At 44.6% G+C, this 8,550-nt stretch overlaps 1 pseudogene; it reads left to right on the top strand.

Annotated features, from left to right (window-relative positions):
- Nucleotides 1–7,957: 7,957 nt before the first annotated feature.
- On the top strand, nt 7,958–8,077 carry LOC136657826 (5S ribosomal RNA; annotated as a pseudogene).
- The last annotated feature ends 473 nt before the right edge of the window (nt 8,078–8,550 follow it).

Raw genomic sequence — 8,550 nt, 5'->3', positions numbered from 1 at the left:
TTTTTACAATTGAAAGAAGGTTCTATCTTACAAGAACCACAACATTCAGAAGTTTCTTTCTGATCTGGCTTCACATTCTGGCCTCCATCCTCCCACGCTCAGAGCAGATGGAATAACTCGGCTCAGCTTATCAGCTGCTTCAAGGTTGCACGGTGCCGGTGGCCTTGAACTGGCGACCTTGTGGATGTTATCTTCAGGCAAACGGAGGCTCTACCCTCTAGACCAGACCTCCTGCCCGTAATCTACCAGTAGATTGGTAAGAGGCTTCCGACTTCCATGGTTTAATGATAGTATGGATGTCATCTTTCAGTTCAAGAAATCTGGGCAGCCTAATTTGAATTTGGAACTTTCTTTATGAAGCTATGCCAGGTGCTTTTTTTTTCCCCCTGGAGAAGGTGAAAACTGCAGGGACTACAATGAAGAAATCTAGGGTTATAGCATAATTGTGATTGATTAGCACTGTTCCCCCCCTCCTCAAAAAAAGGTAGTAGAAGAGCCAGGAGTTTTTCCCAGTGAGCAATCATACAGAATACCACTTGTGCAATTCAGCAATTACCTTGGCCTCCAGAACAGTTAGAAACCGGTCCCCACCCCGCCTTTTTAAAAAAAATAAAAGTTGGCAATCTGGGCTAGCTCATGAACAAAGCAGTCTGCAGTAGGTCTGTGTAAAATCTCTGAAGAAAACTAACAAGCCAGGTCATATGGCAACCCTGAACCACAGCAACAGAAATCGCTAAAGCTCATTGCTTACCGATCACTCTCAATATTCCTCATTTGTGCAATAGTTGGTTGCCTTTGACCAGGTCTTTGGGCAGCTCTGCTGGTCAGTATTAGAATTCCTGATCCGTAGGAATTTAAATGTAAATGTGTGCTTGTTTATGCAATTTATCCCAGTAATGTATGGGATGTAGGAGGCTGTGCTCCCCTGCCACTGTATGGCACCTGGCTCCTGTTGGAGGACTTCAGGATTCTAGTAAAAAACAAAGTTGATCCTACAAGCCTGGTGCATGTCTGCCTCTGGGTTAGGGGAGGTAATTCCCATTGAGCCACAGGCCCCCCCCCCCAGAAATTAAGCACTGAGTGGAGAAAAGGGAGTGCAATGGTGTCCAGGGTGATGGATGCCTTATTTATGTACAATCCTGCGTTACGTAAATCTAGCTCCAACCTTAATGGTGTGGTGCCAATTTGATTTACACTGTGAAGGGGAGTATGTGGGAGACTGCCAGTGTTAAAAACTTTCTGGTAACAAACAGCAGGTTGCCTTATGTTCCCAGCATTAGCATTTGAGTTCACTGCGGCTGAACTCAATTTGTATCAGTGGAGATTTATCAAGCAGTGGGAAGGCAGGTCGTATCCTACTGCTGTCTTACAGAATTAGCATCAAGAATCGAGACCATTACAGCAACAAATAAAAGATAGTTAGAGGAATAATTCATGTTCTATCAGCCCTTGTAATGGTCATTCTATTGCAACGGTATCTCCTAGACCTATTACTTTAGTTTTCAGACAAAAATCAATCTATTGAGTTTATTTCATTATAACTTTCCTTCTCTTTAAAAAAAAAAAAAAAGAGTTTGGATCAAGAAACTTCTACACAGCTCATAGAAAGTTATCTTTAGGTTTAATGAGCATGAGAGAAATACATTGTTTTATAATAAATGCTATCTATGCTTTCATAGCAGGAGGAATTTGGGGTGAATATTTCCTTTCTCGGTTTAACAGCTAATCAACTATGGCAGGGGTCTCTAAACCCTGGCCCCGGGGGCCAGATGTGGCCTGTGACAAGTTTCTATCAGGCTGGCAGCCAGCCTCTGGTCTACAATAAGTTTCAAAGTGGAAATAAATGGCAGGAGAATAAAACACTCCATTGAAGATAATAGTGCTTTTTAAAAATATAGTCTTAATGATGATCTTCTACACTTTAAAATTCTCCATTACCACTGCACCCAGTCTTTCAGTATAGCTATTCCATGTAGTACCTAACAGGAATTTCACAAAACCCTTTTCTTTTTACTTGCTAAGGATGTTTGAATGAATTTAGGATATTTTTGGGGTGCTGAATCCAAAAATGGTATTGGTTTTGCGCCATTGGCTCTAGTTTGGGGGATACAGCACAGTCACCTTATGTACTGAATCAAACAGCAACCTTGTGAGGAAACCATGGTGTCGGCTTCCTGCCGAGGAAGCTGCTTGAGTCCGCATATACAATGTCTATGCTGTACCCCCAAAACTAGGGTCAATCAGGCAAAACTGATGCCATTTTTGGATTCAGCACCCCAAATATGCCCAAGAATAGGTCTAACTTATAAGACAACAAAATGTGTGTAACTTGTGTAATAAAGGTACATAAAAAAATAAGGCTACTTACTTCACCTTGAAATCTTCCACTGTTTCAACACTGCAGGGAGCTGATGTGTGTGGCAGAAGAGATATCTTATACAGATAATCCTAATTATTCATCCCAACCACAAATTCAACTTTGAAACCAACTGAGGAATGTATTCCAATTATAAGTATTGGAGAGTGGAAACCAAGTGTCAAAGCAATAATTATTTATTGTACATGTTACTGTGAGGATTATGATAGGAAGACTGAAAACAGACCTATTGGTATTTACATCTTCTGGTATCTATGAATAAATGAATAAGTTTTTTGTAAGTTGGAATCCATTTTTCTCCGAGTTCCAAGATTTGGGTTTTGTTGACAATTGAAAGAGCTGCCACAGACTGGCACCTTTTTTTTGTTTTCTCCTTCAGATAGTTGATTTCTTTCCCCCTTGTCCTCATCACATATCACAAGTTGCTCCTACTCATATATAGACTGGATTCAAGCAACCCAGGATGTCAGTTTCACAAGAATACTGGTACCACCAGAATGGGCAGGATCAAGACACCCCAAACCAGTCATTGCTAGCATGAATGTGTGCTGCTGAATGTTTTTGGGGGGACCGCAGCAGTTTTCAGACTACAGATTAGTAGGCATGATGATGCATTATGCACTATGTGTTCTGTCCCACCTTAACCACAATGAATGGGGGTTTGTCAGACTCAGAGGCAAACCTCCCCAGCCTCATGTCCCAGGGCAAAGGTCCGAGATGGCATCCCCCATGGGATGCTGCCACCCCACCCCGTGTGCAAATTTACCCCACACACACTCACCTGAGGCTCATGGAGCCTTGTGCAACTGTAAGCTGCATCAGGAAAGCTTCCTGAGGCTTCCCAGAGGCTTTAAAACAGTGCTTCTGGAAAAACACACAATTTCCAAGCCTGTTGGGAACCTCAGAGAGGCTTCTGCAGGTCCTAAAGTCTCGCGCCTTGGCATTTGCCCAATCATCCATATTAGGAGGTCTGCCACTGGTTGGATTTTATTTTGACACAATTTCCTTTGCAGACCGTCATCACTTTCTGTAGCAATGGATTCAGGCATATCTGGCTGCAGTAGATAGTGACCTGCCCTGTAAGCATAATCCAAGACATGTTTGTCTGCACGTAATCTTCGTACTCAAATAAACAACGTTGAGTATCTCTTGCATGTATACAATGAGTTGGAATTCCCAATATCCACAGTCTACACCAAGTCGCAGCCTTCTTCAGAATTCACACCATCATTCCAATTAGATCTTCAAATTGCTAAACTCAGAGGCATATCTTGGGAGGAGCCTGAGGGGCACATACTGCATGCACCATGCCAGGGGGGCACATGACTCCCCCAGGCTTTGCCCAGTCACGTCTGGATTTCGGGGAGGGACGCTAGCAGCTCCCGTAAAGACTCCTAATCTTCACAGGAGCTGGGAGGAGGTGCGTGAAGCTCCGCCCTCAGGGAGAGCTAGGATGAGATTAAGCCAGCCCTGCCCCGCCCCCTGTGGAGAACCGGGGCGGTGACGTCATGACATTGCATGATGTCGTATTTCAATCCCCTGGGTGCTGGGACGATGCATTACGCCTCTGGCTAGACTTACTGGCCCTTCCAAACCCACTTTACCTGTGCCTTACCAAGATCGCCTGGGTCAAATTGGTCACATTTCTCAGTGAATCGTGGCACCCAGGTCCCACGGGCCAACCCACTCTACCTCACTCCTTATGGACTGATTCTCTCTCTCATGCCTTGCCTGTTGTCCGAGTGTTCTATGTCTCTTTACAGCATTACTCCATCCATCCTCCCGTTGCTATTTCTCAGCAGTACAAGTACCAAAGAGGTGCGAGGAAGAGACATCTGCTGTAATAAAATTCTGCTCCCTTCAGAAAATAGCTGCTCTAGAGAAAGGCTTAATCGTAAAGCTGGCCTTGCTGGGGCTCAGTCTTCTCATCACATGCACACATACAAAATCAGAAGTGTTTTGATGCTTGCTTGTTAGTATCAGTAACAAGTCCACCTCGCAGCCCACCCAATGGCTTATATCAAACAAACGACAGTATTTCACTCTAATTTTTTCTTGCAGTTCAGTCATACATACGAATCAGCTATAGCACAAACAGAAGCTTTCACTCAAATAACAGCTAATGTGCCGTCCTGGGCAAAGCAAGCTGGCTATAGCTGAACAACTCTTCTCTGTTCCTCTAACAGCAAGGGGAAGTCTTCTAATCTCTTCAGGTTTAGGATTGGAACTGCTTTGGTAGCCCTGCTGGATGACCTATGAGAGGAATGGGTCAGGGAGAGTTTGTCCATGTTAGATCTACTGAGCCTTCCAGTGGCTTTCAACACAATTGACCATGGTGTCAATAGTCAGTGGTATCTGGACTGTCTTGCTGGGGTGAGGCTAGGAGGGATCATGATTCTGTTTGATGGGAGGATGAGGAGGGGCTTCCCAGGAAGTTGGTCAGGAAGGAGCCCAGGCGTATTTCTGGGGTGGGAGACATGGGACAGGAGCAGAAGGCTCTTCATGGTTTCAGTGGATGTGCGGGGAAGGGGGTTAAGGCTGCACCCAATTGCCTCTCCTTGATGCCAGTCCCATATGCATCCCTGGACTCTTGAGAGATCTTCCCAGTGTGTGTGTGTGGGGGGGGGGTAGCCTGCCTGAAAGAGCCTTCTGCCCTGGTGTGCATTCACCACCTTCACCATGAGCCTGATCTGCGCGGTATCATGTAGACTTACCAAGAAGTCTACATCTGAAGTGTTGTACTCAATATTAGCACAGAAAAACAGGTGTGCCCCCTTATCTGTGGGGTTTCCATTCTGGAACCCCCTGGCAGATAGGAGAAACTGCAGATGTGGGTGAATGCCCATCCCCACAGTCTGGACCTTCCGGAGGCCCAGCTCCCCTTGCCTCCGGAGGGGCTTCTGAGCCCCGCCGAGACCATGGACGTCTGCCTGCAGACTTGGTGAGCCTCAGATTGGCCATTTTCAACTGAAAAAGTCACTTCTGGTTTTTGGCTGAAAATGGCCATTCCGAGGCCCGCCGAGGCCGTGGGCAGACATCTGCAGGCTCAGAAGCTACTCCTGAGGTGAGGGTCGCACAGCAATCCTTGCTTCCGGAGGGTTAGTGGAAGGGGGCTTCCCGTATCCACGGATACCTGAAACCATGGATATAAGATCTGCAGATTCGGGCTCTCCTGTATGTTATAAAATAGCTTTGCATGAAAGAGATTCTTGTACCGCGCCCAGCCTATTTACTCTTCCCTGCGCCAGTTTTACTTGCTACATTTCTGCCTTCAAATGTATCATCTAATGGGTATTAGCTGCAATGCCAAGGCCAGCAGATTCAACACAGTGTCACCCTTTGTTAATTAAACAGTAAGGAGAAAATACATAATTAGGTAAGTTCTGTTGCTTGGCTAATTAAGAATGATCCAGGATGCAAAAGTAATGATTTTAAACAATTGATGAACAGGGCTGGAAGTAATTTAGTTCAAATGGCAAACCGCTCGTCAGCCTTTTAAAGGTACGCAACTCAGTTTCCTCCGAAAGGTGCACTTCACAGACTGACTTATTCTGGCTTCTTTGACATTTCGCATGTTGATCGTGCAGAGGTTTGGAAGTTTTTATTCCTTAAGTAAAGGCTGACAGATAAGCAGTGATACTTGAAGCTGAGGGCTTCATGAAGGATCTCTGGCCTCTTTTTAATTGTGCTTGTTTTAATATCTCTGTAGCAAAGAAGGGAAATGCATATTTAAGCCACCTGTCAGACATTGCCAGCATTACCCGCTGGGGAAAAAAAAAAGTTTCAACCTGAAAGGAAGTAGCCAACAGATACTTTCTAATTTCTCTTTGGCTCTGATTTAGTCTATATTGATCAATTACCTTTGCAAATGTAGTCTAATTATTCAAAGTCACAGAGGCCTTCCTGAGTGTTAAGACTGATTTTCTTTACTGACAAAATGTCTAAAGATCACCAGGAGGTGCCGGAAAAAAAAATCTATTGTTCTGCTGCGTTCCAATCTTGTTAAATCAACTCGCTGTTCATGATAAATTAAGTCTGCACTGCAGGTCAGTGAATTTCTATTAACTGCTTATTATGGGAGAAAGTAAACCAGGACCATCAAGAACTTTAACACATCAACCCCGGTGAGCTGTCATTCTGTTTAACTTTTACAATAAATGCCCATCAGACTGTCACATGTGAGGGAACAAACATCATTTGGCATTTAAAGTTTAGTTGCCAGCCTGCATTAGAGCCACAGATCAGCCTGGATTGATTACTCCTCCTGACTTAAAAGGTCAGAAATTGCGAAGATGTTTGTGTGTGTGTGTGTTTTTTTTAAGGAACAGATATTTAGTTTGATTTACAAACCAATTGCTTGGAAGTACAAATTCCCCAATTGTGTGTCATTTGTATAATGAACGGCCTCCTAAGTTAAGGAGAAAGTGGGATTACAAATCGAAGCGACTCCTTTGCTGTGTCTTGAATTCTTACCTGCTTTGGAGGACATTATGTACAAGAGAATAAAATGGACAAATAATGAAAGGGGGGGAAACTACTAAAGGGGGGGAACAATCGTTGTTATCCCTTCCAATTGACAATGACTTATCGTCACTTTCCAATGTGGGAAATGACTGTAATGGTGAAAAAGATGTTGCTGTGATAGGGTCAATAGAACAAGAAGCTCAAATATCGTACTGAAAATGGCCTGCTTCCCTAATCCAAACTAGATGTGGGAGGTTCAGTCAAGGAACTTTAAAGCCCCCCCCCCATAGCTGTAGATCTGGAACATGATAGGAAAGTGGGGGTTGATTCATTCCCCTTTGCACAGATTCCCTGAACCTCCTCCCACCAAAGCTGCTATCATCTGTGGAAGGGAGAACTTATAGAGACAATCTGTGCCCAGAAATTTCCCTCCACAGCAAATTGCAGCTTTTGGGGGGGGGGTGTATGTGCAATTATGATTGAGAAAATGTTGAGTGCAGTGTCAGAACCAGGCTGCTGGAGGTCCCAGGGCTAAGCTTTGTACTGCTTCTTTCCCCAGCTCGTGGGCACTGGCCGTTCACCCTCCCCTCCCCATTGGGGAGATCGGCAATGGTTGGCCTCAATTAGGGCATTTAAGAGGTCAGCCTAGCTAGCTGGGCCCTCTGGTGGGTGTGGGCCCTAATGCTTGACCTGAGTGACTCCTCATGCCACCTGTATGTGGAAGGGTTAAACCCCCCCAATACCCTAAATTTTATTACCCTAAAATTTGGACACCCCATGACTACTGTATGCAAACACAGAACTCTCATATTATGTCTAGTTTGGGCCTGAGTTGTAGCATTACATAAATAAGCCTAGGATTCTATGAAAATGGAAGTATAGATCCTTCTTGATCAAACTAATGAAAACTTTTTCTTCATGTCACATTATATAAGATACATAGAGACAGTTCAGGTTTTATAAAAGATACTTTTATTGCTGGACTGACTCCACATACGTGCTTATAATGCATGCATGTCCCAGACCCTCCCCTTTCTGATGAGTTTGGGGCACTCATCTTACTTGTTAGGGGGGCAATATGGATGGACTGTATCTTTACATGTTCTGCTAGACACAAGCTACAGCAACTGTTACCCTGCACATGCCCAATCTCGTCTGATCTTGGCTGCTAAGCAGGGTCAGGCCTGGTTAGTACTTGGATGGGAGACCGCCTGGGAATACCGGGTGCTGTAGGCTTATACCATAGTCTTTTGAGACTGAAGGTTGCCAACCAATTTAAAAGGTGATTTAGCATATCATGGAGCGGGGTAGTTCAGACAAGGGTAGAGAAGGGGGAGTAGTGGCCGGGATGTGCAAGCATTGTGAAACATGCACAAATTCATTATCATGTGGTGCCAGTTGGCACATGCAACTTTACCACTTACTTACCACAGAACTTACCACTTGCCCCAGATTGTAGATCAACTTGATGTCATGCCAGACTAAAATACAGTGTTTTTTGGGGGGGAGGGGGGGATAGGTGGATGGGAGGGGAGGTGATAGTGGATTTGAACTTAGGGTGAAAACTAACATTCTGATTCTGCAATCTGGTGCACATGAACCTGGGAGTAAGCTCTGCTGGACACAAAGGGGGTTATTTCTAAGCAGGAGTGGTAGTTCTGACTTGAAGCATCTGTTGCCATTCATAATGGTGGAAGGGAGGGGATGGG

Source organism: Tiliqua scincoides, chromosome 7 (genome assembly GCF_035046505.1).
Source record: "Tiliqua scincoides isolate rTilSci1 chromosome 7, rTilSci1.hap2, whole genome shotgun sequence".
Lineage (NCBI taxonomy): Eukaryota > Metazoa > Chordata > Lepidosauria > Squamata > Scincidae > Tiliqua > Tiliqua scincoides.
Note: the sequence above shows the minus strand (reverse complement) of the source record. Positions and strands in the feature narration are given on the sequence as shown.